The 17298-nt window shown below is 43.9% G+C and overlaps 1 pseudogene across 1 annotated transcript in view; it reads right to left on the bottom strand.

Annotated features, from left to right (window-relative positions):
- Positions 1-17298, bottom strand: part of LOC311111399 (ADAMTS-like protein 3) — an 85612-nt pseudogene that overhangs the window by 57446 nt on the left and 10868 nt on the right. Inside the window, exons 3-6 of the transcript in view lie at positions 16719-16764; positions 15379-15615; positions 10396-10522; positions 1064-1138 (exon numbers count right to left, since the gene is read on the bottom strand). The product of the transcript in view is annotated as an ADAMTS-like protein 3 (transcript). The remainder of the gene's footprint in view (positions 1-1063; positions 1139-10395; positions 10523-15378; positions 15616-16718; positions 16765-17298) is intronic.

Raw genomic sequence — 17298 nt, 5'->3', positions numbered from 1 at the left:
TCATGAAAAGAAGCCATTTGTAAGCCAAATAGACTTTTAAGAAAAGACCACAGGTAAAAATAAGATACCACTTCCCTCAAACCGCTCCTGACAATATTTAGTTTCAGTGGAGTTTGTGAACTTGAAGCTCAGTTCCAGAGGCTTTACATTTCTCAAATCAGCTTTTCCTCTGTTCTCCTTTACTAGGTTTTTTCTCATTTTCTGCTTTTTTACATCACTGTTCTTTTTTCCATTTCCACATCGGCCTCGCTAGTCTCCTGATAGTTGATAAACGATCTGCTAAAGTAATTCGAAGGTCACTCCAAACCCTTGTTTTGAAACATCTGACAAAACACACATCCACTTAAACCTGTGGAGTTCTAGGGGTGTATTATGATGTTGGCCACCAACGAGGCAGCTGGAGTTAGCCATGTCTCCTGTGGAATCAGAGACACGCACACACGCACGCACACGCACACACACACACACTGGCAGCGATCACACACAGGAAACACATCCCATAAATCTGAAATGCATGAGCTCCCAACACAAGCCAACAGAGAGGAGAGAAGGAGAGAACTCTGTCTCTCTCTTTCTCTCTCACTCCCTTCCTCTATTAGCACTGCTTTCTAGAACCTCAATGGAACATTCTGGAATCTCTGAACATTCCTGAATGGCAAAGCATGACGTGTGTGTGTGTTTCTTCGCGCATGTGTGTGCGTGTCTGCGTCTCTACCTGCATGTGTGTGTTTGAGTTTCTACCTGTGTGTGTGTGCGCACACATATCAAAGTGGCCCATAGGTTAAACACATCTATATTTCAGCTGAGCGTTGTCAGTGTGGTATGTGATTCTCAAAGCGCTGGGCAGAGTAAGACATAACGTGATGACTTCCTCTATAAATCACTAGCACTGATCAGCTGCCAGAAGAACATTTGGTAGCCCAGATGTTTAGAGAGAAAGAGAGACCAAGAGAAAGTGTGTGTGGTTGTTTGTGTGTGTGTGTGCGTGTGAATGTGTGTGTGTGTGTGTGTGTGTGTGTGTCTGTACAGGTTGGACAGGCCCCTAGAACAGTGTAAAACTCACCTATGAGGTCGGGTCCTTTGGCGCTGACTCTCAGACTCCTGCTTCCCAAGGGGACTTCCAGCACTGTCTTCACAGCTTTAGGACAAAGGAGATTTTATTTAAACTACTCATCAAATGCCAAAATGTTTCCACAATTCCCCAAATGTCCTCACAATACACAACGATGTCAACACAATACATGAAAGCTCACGTGTCTCCCTCTTGGCTTTCTTCAGATGACGAAGGCCAATGGGCCAACATGTAAGCATTGATAAAGGGAGAAAATAAAAAAAGCTTGTATGTGATACGAGCAAGAGCAGTGTGCAGGTTTCTTTTTCTTTTTAGGGTAAACAAATGAAGCGATCTAAAACATTTCCTGTTCTTAATATCGAGCTGGCATGACTGTTTCCTCCCTGTTTTAGTTGATTTGTATACTGAACTCCTTTTGGCTTCAGATCTCACCACGAACATGAACCTCAGTAAATAAAGTTGGGGCCTGTCCTAAATGGCACCCTATTCCCTATATAGTGCACTACCTTTGACAGGGGCCCAATAGGGCTCTGGTCAAAAGTATTGCCCTATGTAGGGAATAGGGTGCCATTTGGGACACAGCCGGAATGTAGGAGTTCTACTTCAGTTGTCAGATCATACTGACCTTCAGTGTCTTATCAACGAAGGGGGTTGGTGAGACCACTTAAGCATACAGTCGATGTAAAAAAAACACTATGACAACGAATTTTATGAGGTCAAATAGCACTGTGTCGAAACAATTTAGTTTCAAAGTGGAATTAAATAATGTATCTGTAATGTATCTAGAGTCACAGGGTTGAAAAACCTGGAGTAACTGTTGGACAGTAAAAGCATTGTCAGAATTTGAGTCCCAAATGACACCCTAAGGGCCCTGGTCAAAAGCAGTGTACTATTTATAGGAATGGGGTACCATTTGGGACGCAGACAAAGACTGTGATAAGGAATGTTCTTCCAAGGAGCAACATGGAATCTATGAGCTCACAAACCAGGGAGGAAAAATGATAACCCATATTTCTCCTTCCGCAGTCCACAGTCTGCAACAATGTGCCAATTCTAAATGTGTTAATGTGAAAACAGAAGAACAACAACATATCTACAGCAGTCAAATATGAGGTCAGGCAAGAAGGGTTTGTGTGTGTGTGTGTGTGTGTGTGTGTGTGTGTGTGTGTGTGTGTGTGTGTGTGTGTGTGTATGTGTGTGTGTGTGTGTGTGTGTGTGTGTGTCTGTGTGTGTGTGTGTGTGTGTGTGTGTGCACATGCGTGTGTGTGTGTGTATGTGTGTGCGTGTGTGCGTGTGTGTGTGTGTGTGCACATGCGTGTGCGTGTGTGTGTGTATGTGTGTTTGTCCGTGCGTGTGTGTGTGTCACTGGGGCATATCACATTCCACTCACAGCGTTGCTCTGAGGTTTAGTTTTCCAGTGCTGAGTAGAGATAAACCAGGTGATAACATCTGATATCTACTGTAGAAACACCTTGTGACAGTCACGTTAACCCCCTCCAAGCCCACCCAGTTTCTCTATACTGTCAACCTCTCACAGGTACAGTACAAGTGACACAGTGTGTGTGTGTGTCTGTGTGTGTGTGTCTGTGTGTGTGTGTGTGTGTGTGTGAACCTTTCCTCCATGGTTCTTCCCAACTCTTTCTCCATTGTCCTCGACCTCTGTAAGTGCTGTGACCCTCACTAATACTGACGCAGGTTGGCATTTATTGGGATGACTCATGTACAGGAGGCAGCTCTGCAGAGTGGTCACTAAGCCACAAAGTCCTAAAATCTGATTTTAACCATAACCATAACCTTAACTACACTGCTAACTCTAATGCCTAACCCAGCCTTAAATGAAGACCAAAAAGCAAATAGTTGTTTTCATGAATCTTTACGATATAGACAATTTTGACTTTGCATCTAGTCGAAATCGCTTAGTTCTGCCTCCAGAGCAATATTCATGATAATAAACGTCAACCTGCAATAGTGACAGGGGTTAGAAAGGGAATAATTATCGCTAACAGAACACTCCCACTGACTTTGATCCTTATGTATCACACGTTTCAGTAGGGGTAGGAGTGCTGATCTAGGACCAGGTCCCCCCTCTCCATGTAATCTTATTCATTCTGATCTAAAAGGCAAAACTGATCCTAGATCAGCACTCCAACTCTGAGATGCTTGGTGCACACATATAAACCATGCTGTAAACCAATCATTAAATACAGCAGAATATACAGTGCATTCTGAAAGTATTCTGACCCCTCGACAAAGCAAAAACTGTTTTTAGACATTTTTGCAAATTTATAACAAATTAAAAACTGAAATATTACATTTACATAAGTATTCAGACCCTTTACTCAGTACTTTGTTGAACCACCTTTGGCAGCGATTACACCCTCCAGTCTTCTTGGGTATGACGCTACAAGCTTGGCACACCTGTATTTGGGGAGTTTCTCCCATTCTTCTCTGCAGATCCTCTCAAGCTCTGTCAGGTTGGATGGGGAGTGTCACTGCACAGCTATTTTCCGGTCTCACCAGAGATGTTCGATTTGGTTCAAGTCCGGGCTCTGGCTGGGCCACTCAAGGACATTCAGAGACTTGTCCCGAAGCCACTCCTGCGTTGTCTTGGCTGTGTGCTTAGGGTTGTTGTCCTGTTGGAAGGTGAACGTTCACCCGTCTGAGGTCCTGAGCGCTCTGGAGCAGGATTTCATCAAGGATCTCTCTGTACTTTGCTCTGTTCATCTTTGCCTCGATCCTGACTAGTCTCCCAGTCCCTGCCGCTGAAAAACATCCCCATGATGCAGCCACCACCATGCTTCACCGTAGGGATGGTGCCAGGTTTCCTCCAGGTGTGACGCTTAGCATTCAGGCCAAAGAGTTCAATCTTAGAGTCATCAGACCAGAGAATCTTGTTTCTCAGGGTCTGAGAATCCTTTAGGTGCCTTTTGGCAAACTCCAAGCGGTCTGTCATGTGCCTTTTACTGAGGAGTGGCTTCCGTTTGGCCACTCTACCATAAAGGCTTGATTGGTAGAGTGCTGCAGAGATGGGTGTCCTTCTGGAAGGTTCTCCCATCTCCACAGAGGAACTCTGGAGCTCTGTCAGAGTGACCATAGGGTTCTTGGTCACCTCCCTGACCAAGGCCCTTCTCCCCCGATTGCTCAGTTTGGCCAGGCGGTCAGCTCTAGGAAGAGTATTGGTGGTTCCAAACTTCTTCCATTTAAGAATGACGGAGGACACTGTGTTCTTGGGGACCTTCAATGCTGCAGAATTTTTTTGGTACCCATCCCCAGATCTGTGCCTCGACACAATCCTGTCTCAGAGCTCTACAGACAATTCCTTTGACCTCATGGCTTGGTTTTTGCTCTGACATGCACTGTCAACTGTGGGATCTTATATAGACAGGTGTGTACCTTTCCAAATCATGTCCAATCAATTGAATTTACCACAGGCTGACTCCAATCAAGTTGTAGAAGGATGATCAATGGAAACAGGATGCACCTGAGCTCAATTTCGAGTCTCATAGCAAAGGGTCTGAATACTTATGTAAATAAGGTATTTCTGTTTTTTATTTGTAATAAATGTGCAACAATTTCTAAAAACCTGTTTTCACTTTGTCAGTATGGGGTATTGTGTGTAGATTGATGAAGAACAATGTGACTGTATGTGGAAAAAGGAAGGGGTCTGAATAATGTCCGAATGCACTGTATGTTTTAGTGCGCTGCAGTGAAGTAGTAATGACCACATCCACGTCTCCTAAAATGTCACTGTGTTTTATGTCATGTACTGCTAAAAATATCCAAACTCACACACATGCAGACAGATACAAAAACATACGCAAACACACACACACACACACACACACACACACACACACACACACACACACACACACACACACACACACACACACACACACACACACACACACACACACCACCTCAATATCCAACCTGATAAGTGTAAGATAGACCTCTTTCATTTCAGTAGGACCCGTGCTAAATGTGTTCCCCTGCTAAAGTGCTGCCTTTTCAGACACTTACCTTTTTCATACTACACGTTGTTCTCCAAGCCTGTGGCTGAGAGGGGCGAGTCTTTTGTTCTAACGAGGCGAGAGGTTTATAGAGAACTGCTAATGCTATTTTCCGCTGTTTGAGAAAGCTACTTTTCCCTCTTGCAGCACTAGATCTGCATCCCAAATGGCACCCTATTCCCTACATAGTGCAATACTATTGACCAAATCCCTATGGGCCCTGGTCAAAGGTAGTGCACTATATAGGGAATAGGGTGCTATTTGGGACGCATAACTGGGACACTCCTTTTAACAATTAAGCCCTGATGGACTCCCACCAAAGTCCTTAAAATAATGATATATGGAAAGAGAATTGGTAAGTCTAAAATTGTATGACGGTAAGGAAATAAAGTCCATTCCAGTTTTTCAGAGTTTCTTCAATTGTCTGAAATGAATAATCCCAAATAAATGAGGGAACAGTGAAACATGGATGTACTCTGTTATAAGCTTGGTTTAGACTAATCTTTCATCGACTCACCGATACAATGGAGTAATTCTGGCACTAGCGCTTTGGCTTTAAGCATATTCCAGACACAATGACTGATACACACCATTCACAATCATAAATGAAGGATCACAATAAACTAACGTGCTATGTGATGCTTTCTTTCTCTGTGTTTGTGTGTGTGTGTGTGTGTCACTGGGGCATATCACATTCCACTCAGACTCATAACGTTGCTCTGAAGTTTTGTTTTCCAGTGCTGAGTAGAGATAAACCAAAATCTGAAAGGAAAATGAAATCAATGGCCGAATCAGACTGGAAACGCTCTCTGCATATTTCTATATTTTCCTTTGGTTGGGAATGCTGATGCAGTGAGTGTGCAGAGTGAGCTGTGAGGAATGAAGCAGAACTGCCAGCTCCTCATTAGCAGCTTTTACAGTAGATTAATAAAGAGGAGAGAGAATGACTATCCCGAGCCCAGGGCCCAGACACACACACGCATGCTCGCAAATACACTCACACGTATGCATGCATACATGCATACACTCTTGCACGCAAGTTCACAAGCACGTGCGCACGCGAGCCCACACACACACCTACACACACACACACACCTACACACACACACACCTACACACACCTACACACACACACACAGGCCAAGAGTGCTTAGCCCCGGGTGCCCTGGACCATCATCCAGAAAAATAAGGGCCTGTAGCGCCCAAACTACTACAGAGGTAGAGGAAGCTAATGGGGAGAGAGATGGAGGGGGTAGAGAGAGAAGAGAAAATATAAGGAAAAAGGAAAGGTGGAGAAGGAGAGATAGATGGAGAGAGAGAGACAAAGCAAGACAAAGAAAAAGAGGGAGACGAGAGAGAGAGAGAGAGAGAGAGAGAGAGAGAGAGAGAGAGAGAGAGAGAGAGAGAGAGAGAGAGAGAGAGGAGAGAGAGAGAGAGAGAGAGAGAGAGATGGAGTATAAAAAGAGTGAGTAGAGAAATAAATGGAGAAGCAGGAGAGGCTCCTCAACAATCTGATTACCGTCAGAGTGCTCTGCTCTCCTCTGCCAGCTTCTCAATGGGACCTGGAGGTAGCCTACATATCATTGCGACCCACTGTGAATTATTGGCGAGACGCTCTTTATTAGAGAGAACATAACGCGCTTGGATTGAGTTACCCTGAGATTCGGTCAAACAACCTCTTAAAAGGAACAAGCATGATGCTGTGAAAACGTCTAACTCTGCCCGTCGAAACAAAAGTCCCAGTACTTCTTTGTCGGGAACTCGGACTCCAACTGTTTGAGCGCTTTGTTCCGAGCGAGGGGGAATTCTTGGAAGAGGAGAAGTGACTTAAGTGCGACTGGCAGACCCGGGCAGAGCGAATGCTGACGACTGACGCTGTCCAACAACAATATAAATGTCTCTTTCCACTGTATAAGGCTCAGCTTCGTCCCTATTAGTGGGCAGCTACAAAGACAGCCTTGTGCTGGTATTAGGAGAACAGAAGGCTTCTAGACAATATAGACATATGTATTTACTGTGGCTCATGGTAATAATAATAATATGATATATGGACAGTTATGGCTGGGGTTTGACATGATGAAACAAAACTAGGGTTAGGGTCTAGTAATGGTCTAATGGGGTCAACCAGGACCTAGTAATGATCTAATGGGTTAATGGTCTAATGGGGTCAGCCAGGACCTAGTAATGGTCTAATGGGGTCAGCCAGGACCTAGTAATGGTCTAATGGGGTCAGCCAGGACCTAGTAATGGTCTAATGGGGTCAGCCAGGACCTAGTAATGATCTAATGGGGTAATGGTCTAATGGGGTCAGCCAGGGCCTAGTAATGATCTAATGGGGTCAGCCAGGGCCTAGTAATGGTCTAATGGGGTCAGCCAGGGCCTAGTAATGGTCTAATGGGGTCAGCCAGGGCCTAGTAATGATCTAATGGGGTCAGCCAGGGCCTAGTAATGGTCTAATGGGGTCAGCCAGGACCTAGTAATGGTCTAATGGGGTCAGCCAGGACCTAGTAATGGTCTAATTATTTTTGGTCAGGTCACATGGTCAGGAAAACTACTAGCCCTAATAATGTATTGGGTACCAATCTTAAAATAGCTAGAAAACTACTAACCCTAATATGGGTATCTAAAATAGATAGAAATGTTATTTTGAGGTCAACTGGAAATACTATGCTGAGGATTCATAGAATGCAGTGTTTTCCCTCCTAAATGTGCTGAATAATCCTAGGCATCTACAGCTGTACTGTACAGTACATACCCAATGTTACTGTTAGTTCAACTAAATGTACAGTACAAACCCAATGTCACTGTTAGTTCAACTAAATGTACAGCACAAACCCAATGTCACTGTTAGTTCAACTAAATGTACAGTACAAACCCAATGTCACTGTTAGTTCAACTAAATGTACAGTACAAACCCAATGTCACTGTTAGTTCAACTAAATGTACAGTACAAACCCAATGTCACTGTTAGTTCAACTAAATGTACAGTACAAACCCAATGTCACCGTTAGTTCAACTAAATGTACAGCACAAACCCAATGTCACCATTAGTTCAACTACTTTGAGCTCATACAGCCACATCCCAATACTACAGTAGGTTCTGGGGTTTTCCAATTAGCTGGCAAAGTGAGTTAACCTTGGATTATAGTTGAGTCAGACACTACACTACTGCTTGACCAAACGCCCGTTGGCCAGTACTATAGGTATGTGACAGATACTGTAAACACCCACCAACAATTAAAAGACAGATCTAAATATTTACATGGTTACTTGATGTTATTTCTAATATGAATGTTTTTTGAGGGAGCGAGCCATGTTCATTTCCACTCTCCAGCGCATGTCAAAACAAGTTAATTTGAGGAATTTTATACAATACCTCAGCTTGAAGGCCAATAAATTCAGTATGCAAATACGTTTGGTGCCAATGTCTACTCAATTAACCTTTAAAGACGTGTGGAAATGCTAAAATGTACTGGAAATAGCCAAGAGCATCTTAACAAAATTCTAGTTTGTCAGATGTTTTTTACACCTCAAAAGTAGTCTAATGTTGAGATGTTCCATGCCATCTATTGTGTAGATCCAGCTATATGCCTAATTCCAAAATGAATGGAAACCTTTTCAAAGTTTGATTTCTCCAAGACCTAAAATACTCCTGTAGTGTATTCCATGAAGCTGACAACAATAGCCAACAATTTACCAGGAAAAGGCCGACCTTCAAGTCAACATTTCTCAACTCTTTCAAACATGGATCGCAGTCCTGTACAGTAAACCAGTGCTTGGCAGACTGGAACGTAATAACTACATTTAATTGAATTCACAAACCACACATTTTTCTAGTAAAAACATTGCCATTTTGCATGGTATTTAATGTCCCTAACCACCTCCAAGCAAACAAGAATGCAGTTATCACGTCAGAAAAAACATAATAGTGACAGCCAAAATGCAGTCATGATTTTAATCTCCACACAAAGTTTTACGAAAAGCCCACACTAAAAAATCAGCCTCTATTTTGAAGCTTACATTGGAAAGCTCCATCTGTGGACAGCCTAAGCCAGATGGCATAGTAGTATACCAGCTTTGATAAATAAACTCTGTGGGCCATAACACTTATCCAGACCAGACCTGGGACAGAACACTAACCCAGACCAGACCTGGGACAGAACACTAACCCAGACCAGACCTGGGACAGAACACTAACCCAGACCAGACCTGGGACAGAACACTAACCCAGACCAGATCTGGGACAGAACACTAACCCAAACCAGACCTGGGACAGAACACTAACCCAGACCAGACCTAGGACAGAACACTAACCCAGACCAGACCTGGGACAGAACACTAACCCAGACCAGACCTGGGACAGAACACTATCCCAGACCAGACCTGGGACAGAACACTAACCCAGACCAGATCTGGGACAGAACACTAACCCAGACCAGACCTGAGACAGAACACTAACCCAGACCAGACCTGAGACAGAACACTAACCCAAACCAGACCTGGGACAGAACACTAACCCAGACCAGACCTGAGACAGAACACTAACCCAGGCCAGACCTGAGACAGAACACTAACCCAGACCAGACCTGAGACAGAACACTAACCCAAACCAGACCTGGGACAGAACACTAACCCAGACCAGACCTGAGACAGAACACTAACCCAGGCCAGACCTGAGACAGAACACTAACCCAGGCCAGACCTGGGACAGAACACTAACCCAGACCAGACCTGGGACAGAACACTAACCCAGACCAGACCTGGGACAGAACACTAACCCAGACCAGACCTGGGACAGAACACTAACCCAGACCAGACCTGAGACAGAACACTAACCCAGACCAGACCTGGGACAGGGCTCAGGACTTGAAGGATTGAGGTACAGTACCAACACCTGACAAGTGGGGAGAGATATTTTGAGAGGACCGTAAGGGACATGGGATGGACTGGTGTATTTCCACAAGGGTTTGCAAACCTTGTTGGGGGGCGATACTATATTTAGGGCCAGAGAAAAAAGGGAGCATTGTGAACCTTGTTGGTGAGGGATATTTACATGGGCTTGGGAGAAGATGAGAGTTAAGGAGACCAGAGTGTATTTTCACAGCAGTTGTAAACCTCGTTGGGGGAGAGCGATGAAGAGAGATTATATTTACCTATGGCCACAAGGGAGCGAGACGATAATGTATTTTCAACAGAGAGTGTGTTCACAACCTCTGTGTGTAAAGATATTGATATAGCGCAGAAGTATGGTCATCTTAGAGAGGGAAGAGTGTATTTTTTCAGGCGTTGCCGAACTTGTTGTGTACCTACGTTCTTCCGGTGAGACGTGAGGCAGCGCCTGGCCCCGGACCAGCCGACACGTAGAACCGTCGCCGGCACACACACCGCAGTTGTCTTCCCTGGCACCGCTGCCCAGCTGTCTGTCACATCCCACCTCCTGCCAACACAAATATGGAGAGAGAGAGGTGAGAAAGAAAGAGGGATAGAGTGAGGGGTTGAGGGAGGTAAGGGACGGAGGTGGAGGGACAGAGGGTGGAGGGTGGTTAGAAGAGAGGTAGAGGGAACCCCCCTCCCTGCCGCCCACACACACACACATGTGCTTCTCCTTTCAGGAATTCAGTTTATTTTCCCAGCTCAACGCTCCATCCATGCTCTCGTGATCATTAATACATATACATTGGAAGGTAGAGGACTGGTCCCATTCTGTCACGTGTTAAACCCAGTCTGCCTACTGTCTGTTCTATCCCTTACAGCCTGCTATGCCATCTTCTCATTGCTACTGGACCCTTGACTTGCCTTTCAGATTCACCTCAGCGTGTGACCAAGTCTTTTGAATTGTATTTTGACCCCTCTAGATGGACAAAACAGTAGTTGTAGCCACAGCCCAGAATTAGACACCCAGTTAGAATTGGTTGTGACTCAGAACTAGGTAGACTACTGTACAGTGCCTATGTTTGAAGGTTGTGTGATGGATTTCAGATAGCAGTGAAGTGTCTACCAGCTGTGTGGACGGTCTATGGAAGGACCAGCTCATATGAAACCCCTGTATGTTTTCCTTGCATGACAGAGAGAGAGAAAGAGAGAGAGAGAGAGAGAGAGAGAGAGAGAGAGAGAGAGAGAGAGAGAGAGAGAGAGAGAGAGAGAGAGAGAGAGTAATGTATGTCAATAAAGCAATTTGAATTTGAGTTCAAAAGAGAGATCAGTCACCACTGTAGGCCATATTGACATCTATAAATTCATTTATTCTTTTTATTTGACTATTTTAAAAGTACATATAAAATTGTTCCATCATTATATTGATATATTGCATTACCCACCTCTCGAATATCAAGTTAAACATTTCTCAGCATGAAGGAAAACGCTACATAAACTCAATCCATCATCTTCATTATTATACAGTCTGTGTGTCTATCCCATTAGGTCTGCGAGAGCTGAATATCAACCTGTCTCTTTCTATTGCATTTAAACCTTTCTGTAACGTTGCTACAGCCAAAGTGGTAGACATTTGCTGAGAGAGTGTTTAAATGCAGAGCTTGCTCTCTGAACATCATTGCATAAACATTGTTCAATGACCTGGGTCCAGAAACCTAAGATTGGGGTTTTTGTGCAGAATGAACATTATTTCCCTTGAGGAAAGAAAAGGTCCGGGTTGTTGTTGTTTTTTTTGTTGTGGTGTCCTGTCCTGTATTTTTTGTTATTTAATTTTTTTGTTATGAACAATCTATTCATATTTTTGGAGGAACAAATAGTCTGTTTAGGCCGTTCTTCAAAGATCCTCAAACTTTCCAAAACAAGCACCATGTGGCCATGCCATACATCTGTTTGAAATAAGTGATATGCAAAGCAAAAATAATAATAATCCCTTTTTATCTGAAATGGCAATCACTAGTATAAATGAATCATAATATAATCATATTATGTGTAAGCTATGATGCCAAGGCAGCGACCCCAGCGCTGTCTGCTGGCGGTGTGTGTATCCATCTGTCAGTGTTGTTAACACAGGAGGCTTCATTGTGTTTATGCTTCATCGTTTTTTTGAATGCATTAAACGTTGTTTCCTACTGGAGCGGCTTTATATTAATTTTCAACTGTCAAATAAACTCAATCAATAAATAAATTAATAAAGAATGTATCATCTACATAAGAAACGCTCCCAAGTCTCAACAAGTGCTAAAATAATCAAATAAAGTGAATGTGTTAGTTAACTATTACTTTTCTGGCTTACTTAGTAACCAGCCTGGCTGGATCCTGTATGTGTTAATCTATCTTTGTTGTTAACCCAATACAGTGATCTGATTTCTATATAAGAAATGCTGCCAAACCATAAACTCAAAGCGCTGTCTATTTATAAAGAATATATATATGTGTTAGCGTACTATCATGGCTTACTGGCTGTGGGAATTGAGTGATCTGTGTCAGTTTTTAGCCAAGGAGAGGTAAAGAACCATCTACATAAGCTCAATCAATCAATCACATTTAATTTATAAAGGCCTTTTCTAAGGGTCACTAACTCAAAGCGCTCTCTCACTCTTTGATAATACAACAACACCATAAAGTAAATGTTCACGAGTGTTTCTGGCTGTGGAGTGTCCATTATGTCTTGATCTGTCTGTCAGTGTTGTTAGCCCAGTACAGGAATGTACCATCTATATGAGGCATAATGCCACAGCTCAACGTCAGAGTCTTTGAAAACACTCAGTTTAGACAGGGCTTTCCCCATCGGTTCCTCAAGGACCGCAGCCACAGCACATTTGGTTCTATTCCAGCACCAGCACACCTGATTCAACTGGTCAGCTAATTGCCAAACCTTTAAGTTGTGGAATAACATGCAGCTGTTGGGGGTCCATGAGGAACAGCTTGGGATATATTGGTTTAGAGCAGGTGTGTCAAGCTCATTTTGCCCCGAGGGCCATATTCGGTCTTCACCAAAGTCCGGAGGGCCACATTGAAAATGGGTTATGTTTCTTTGCCCTCTGGTTTAGAGGATGAGGCGTGGGGTATGGGGGAATAAACTCACATGTTTTACATGGTATCCTACACTGATCCAATCAAATCAAATTGTATTTGCCACATGCGCCGAATACAACAGGTGTAGACCTTACAGTGAAATGCTTACTTACAAGCCCTTAACCAACAACGCAGTTTTAAGAAAAAAATAGATAAGTAACATTTTTTTATAGCAAATAATTAAAGAGCAGCAGTAAAGTAAGATAACAGTAGGGAGGCTATATACGGGGGGTCCCGGTACAGAGTCAATGTGCGGGGACACTGTATATGTAATGTTGTATTAAACTGCATAACTTTCTTGAAATGGTGAAGAACAGAGTTTGTGCTCCAGATGCTGTGGGAATGGCAGCCAGCATAACAAACCAAACATGGCTTACCTGACCAGTAGTCCCAGTAAACACAAACACTCCTTATACCCATTATATGCACACCCCTTATAGGGCAGAAGCCATGAAGTACCGTGCAGAGCTATTTGACTTCAAGCACAGAGCATGGTCAGAGAAAGCCTGATCTTGATATCGCAGCTCCTTGTCACAAACACGCACGAACACACACACACACACTTCACTTCACTTGAGAATGTCTATGGATAGTATAACATGAAGGTTCTATTTGGGTTGAACAAGTACTTTGTCATGGTTCCATGAAGACAGCGTCTTATTGTAGCTTGCTTACATACAGGATACTTAGAGAAGTATCAGTAACAAGATAATGCCTTGTGGGACTAAATAATGTCCCTCGTTCCCTGTTAAGCTATCATGGCCTGGCACTGTATAAGTGTACTTTTAAGGATTTGCATAAAGAGGGTCTATTTCCTTAATGGATGAAGTGGATATGTGAATTTCCTCTTGGCTAGACACACAACAGTGTGCATTCCTCTCTGGACTAGAACTGCTATAGGTCCCAAATATCACTCTATTCCCTATGATATAGTGCAGTGCATTTGACTAGAGCACATACCTCCTGCATCTCTCTTTCTCTCTCTCTCTCTCTCTCTCTCTCTCTCTCTCTCTCTCTCTCCTTCCTGTCGTATCTCCTGCATCTCTCTCTCTCTCTCTCTCTCTCTCTCTCTCTCTCTCTCTCTCTCTCTCTCTCTCTCTCTCTCTCTCTCTCTCTCTCTCTCTCTCTCTCTCTCTCTCTCTCTCTCTCTCTCTCTCTCTCTCTCTCTCTCTCTCTCTCTCTCTCTCTCTCTCTCTCTCTCTCTCTCTCTCTCTCTCTGTCGTATCTCCTGCATCTCTCTCTCTCGCTTCTCTCTCTTTTATCTCTCTCTCTCCTTCACCCCGGCATATCTCCTGCATCTCTCTCTCTCTATTTCTCTCTCTCATCTCTCTCTCCTTTCTCCCATCGTACCTCCATCTCTCTCTATTCTCTCTTTCCTTCCTCCTGTCACCCCCTCTCTCTCTCCCTCTCTATTTTTTCTCTACTCTCCCTCCTTCCTCCCTCCAGTTTCTATCTATATTTCTCTCTCTCTTCCTCTCCCCTTCCTCCGGTCATACAGCCTCAGACAGACGTTTTAATCAAAGCACCCTATCCACCGAAGAGGACATATCAACATTGATCATCAGTCTGTGGTTCCTAAAACAACAACGTTCGCCTAAAACTAGAACCCAGAACTTCTGACATGCAACATGGAGAGGATAAATATTTTCCTTGTTTTAAGATTTTTTTTTATGAACTTCCTATTTCTGACATGTGGTTTTAGATTAGTGCTGCTACAGCATGTGGATTCACAAAGTGGAAATACTGTATGATTGTTCAAGAGCAAAGATTATTGAGAAATATTGCAGAAGATCAGAAGTTCTCAGACTGTTTTGCACTGTATAGTTTGGAAAGATTCATGTAGCTTTATGGCCCACAAAGAAAAAACAAATACTTCAAGCTCTGATCCAGTCTTGAGCCATTTTATTGTATCGTATCATATCGTACATCGTGTCCCCTGATCTGTCATTGGCATGGCTGATTAACTTTCTGGAACCAAAATGGCTGCCATGGCATAGTCCAGGTGGGTGACACATTGGTGGTGGATGAGGTGAGTGCTTTGAGCACATGGAAAAGCATATATAAATCCAATCCTTACTATACAATATATTACTATGATATCATCATATCGTAATAATATACGTTTCCCCCTTACTATATAAGCACTTTGATCAGGCACGGGCACAGATAGGGCTTTAGTTCATTTTAAGCACGTGCCCCCTGAATGTGCACGGCCCTGACTGAGCATCTGGAAAAGTGCTTTATAACATCCAATCAAACAATCACTCAGTCAATTTAGTATCTCACCTGACAGATCCCACTGATGCACATGTCCAGGGCGTCGGCTCGGCAACGTGTTCCGTCTAGAACCTTAGGCGCCAGCTCCACCGTTAGGCTCCTCCCCCGGGCCTGGCACCGCAGGGCGCACGCTGCCGAGGGGTCATAGGGCACAGGAACCCACTCGTAGACCATGCCCTGGTGCCTGATGTCATTGTGGGCGGAGCACTGCTGGGCTCGGAAGTCTCCCGACTCGACGGGACAGTCCTGGGGAAGAAGGGAGGGGGGAGGAGAGCAAAGGAACATAGAGAAGGATGAGATGGTCAGGCAGAGGACAGAACAGAAGAGATAACGCTTACATGTGGAAGACCCAACTCTTTACCAACAGCGAGCCTTTACTAAGTCTCTCCTTAGACCTTGCTTTATGCACACACACACACACACGCACGCACACACACATACACACACACGCGCACACACACACATACACGCACACACGCACACACACACACACACACACGCACGCACACGCACACACACACGCACGCACGCACGCACACACACATACACGCATGCACACACACGCGCACGCACACACACACACACACGCACGCACGCACGCACGCACGCACGCACGCACACACACACGCATGCACACACGCACGCACGCACACACACTGGGACGCACACACACACACACACGCACGCACACACACACATACACACGCACGCACACACACACACACACACACACACACACACACACTGGGACGCACACACACTCTCTCCCTCCGTCTCTTTCTCATCTTCTAAAAAGTCAAGTCTTTCTCTCTCTCTCTTGCTTTGTTTAGATCCATCTCATTCACACCGGGAGCGATGGTGTAAATATTATGGTGGGAACTCATCCCACTGGTCATGATTGAAATCATAGCTAGTCTGCAATACATTCCAGACACAACCACTTCAATAGAGTAATAGAAGCAATAAAGTCTATCTTTGATTAAAATGGTGTGAGAACGACTGTGGTTCCCGCTGCTTAGAATAGACTCAAGGCATGTCTGGAGTTGATATGAGAAGGATATTGTTTTCTTCTCTTCATTGATGGAACGTAGGATTTTACCATGAGGTCACCCACAGTGCTGGAAATGACTGATAAAAACAGTGCTGACTGACAATATTGTGCCGGTTCTTCTCATTGTTACCAGCAAAGTTATAAGATGGAATAGAAAAGGTATAACTATGTATTACTATTTATAAGCTGGAATAGAAATGATAACTATTTGTAACAAGTTATAAGTGTTACATACATAAGCTTTAGAAATGACTCTGTTGCCAGTCTGTTGAGGCTACATACCGTAGACTAGACTTACCATGTTACTGCATGTTCTGTAGCGGATATTCTTGCCTTCACAGTTTCTGCAAAGCAATGCAATATAACAAACAAACATTGTTAGTACTAATTGAAACCAACGGTTTACAAGGAATTGTTTTGGCTTGAGTGTAATGGTTAATAAAACTACCAAAAAAAAAAAGTATTTGTGACGGGAAAGCAATATAACATACACCATATCAAACAAGTAAAATAGAATAGCTTAATATCCCTCAGGGAAATCTGTTTTGCAACAAAGAAATGCACAAACACACAGAAATATCTACAACAACAGATTGTGTTGTATTGTTAGTTTATTGGGGAGGCTCAGGAGTTACACCTTTGTGAGTCTGAAGGATCGTGGCTGGAGTCAAATCAGGACTGACAGACATTTCATCCTGAATTATAGCCGCCTGTCTCACACACACGCACGCACGCACACACACACACCTGTCAGACCAAACCACGCTTCACCTGCCAACGATCAGATCTCATCGAGCCAACGACCGTCTCAGGACCCCCTCCTAGCAAATCAACCTCTCTTACACACACACACTCTGACACCCGCCCACACACACACA

The sequence above is a fragment of the Coregonus lavaretus genome, assembly GCF_964263955.1.
Source record: "Coregonus lavaretus genome assembly, chromosome: 37".
NCBI classification, from domain to species: Eukaryota; Metazoa; Chordata; class Actinopteri; order Salmoniformes; family Salmonidae; genus Coregonus; species Coregonus lavaretus.
Note: the sequence above shows the minus strand (reverse complement) of the source record. Positions and strands in the feature narration are given on the sequence as shown.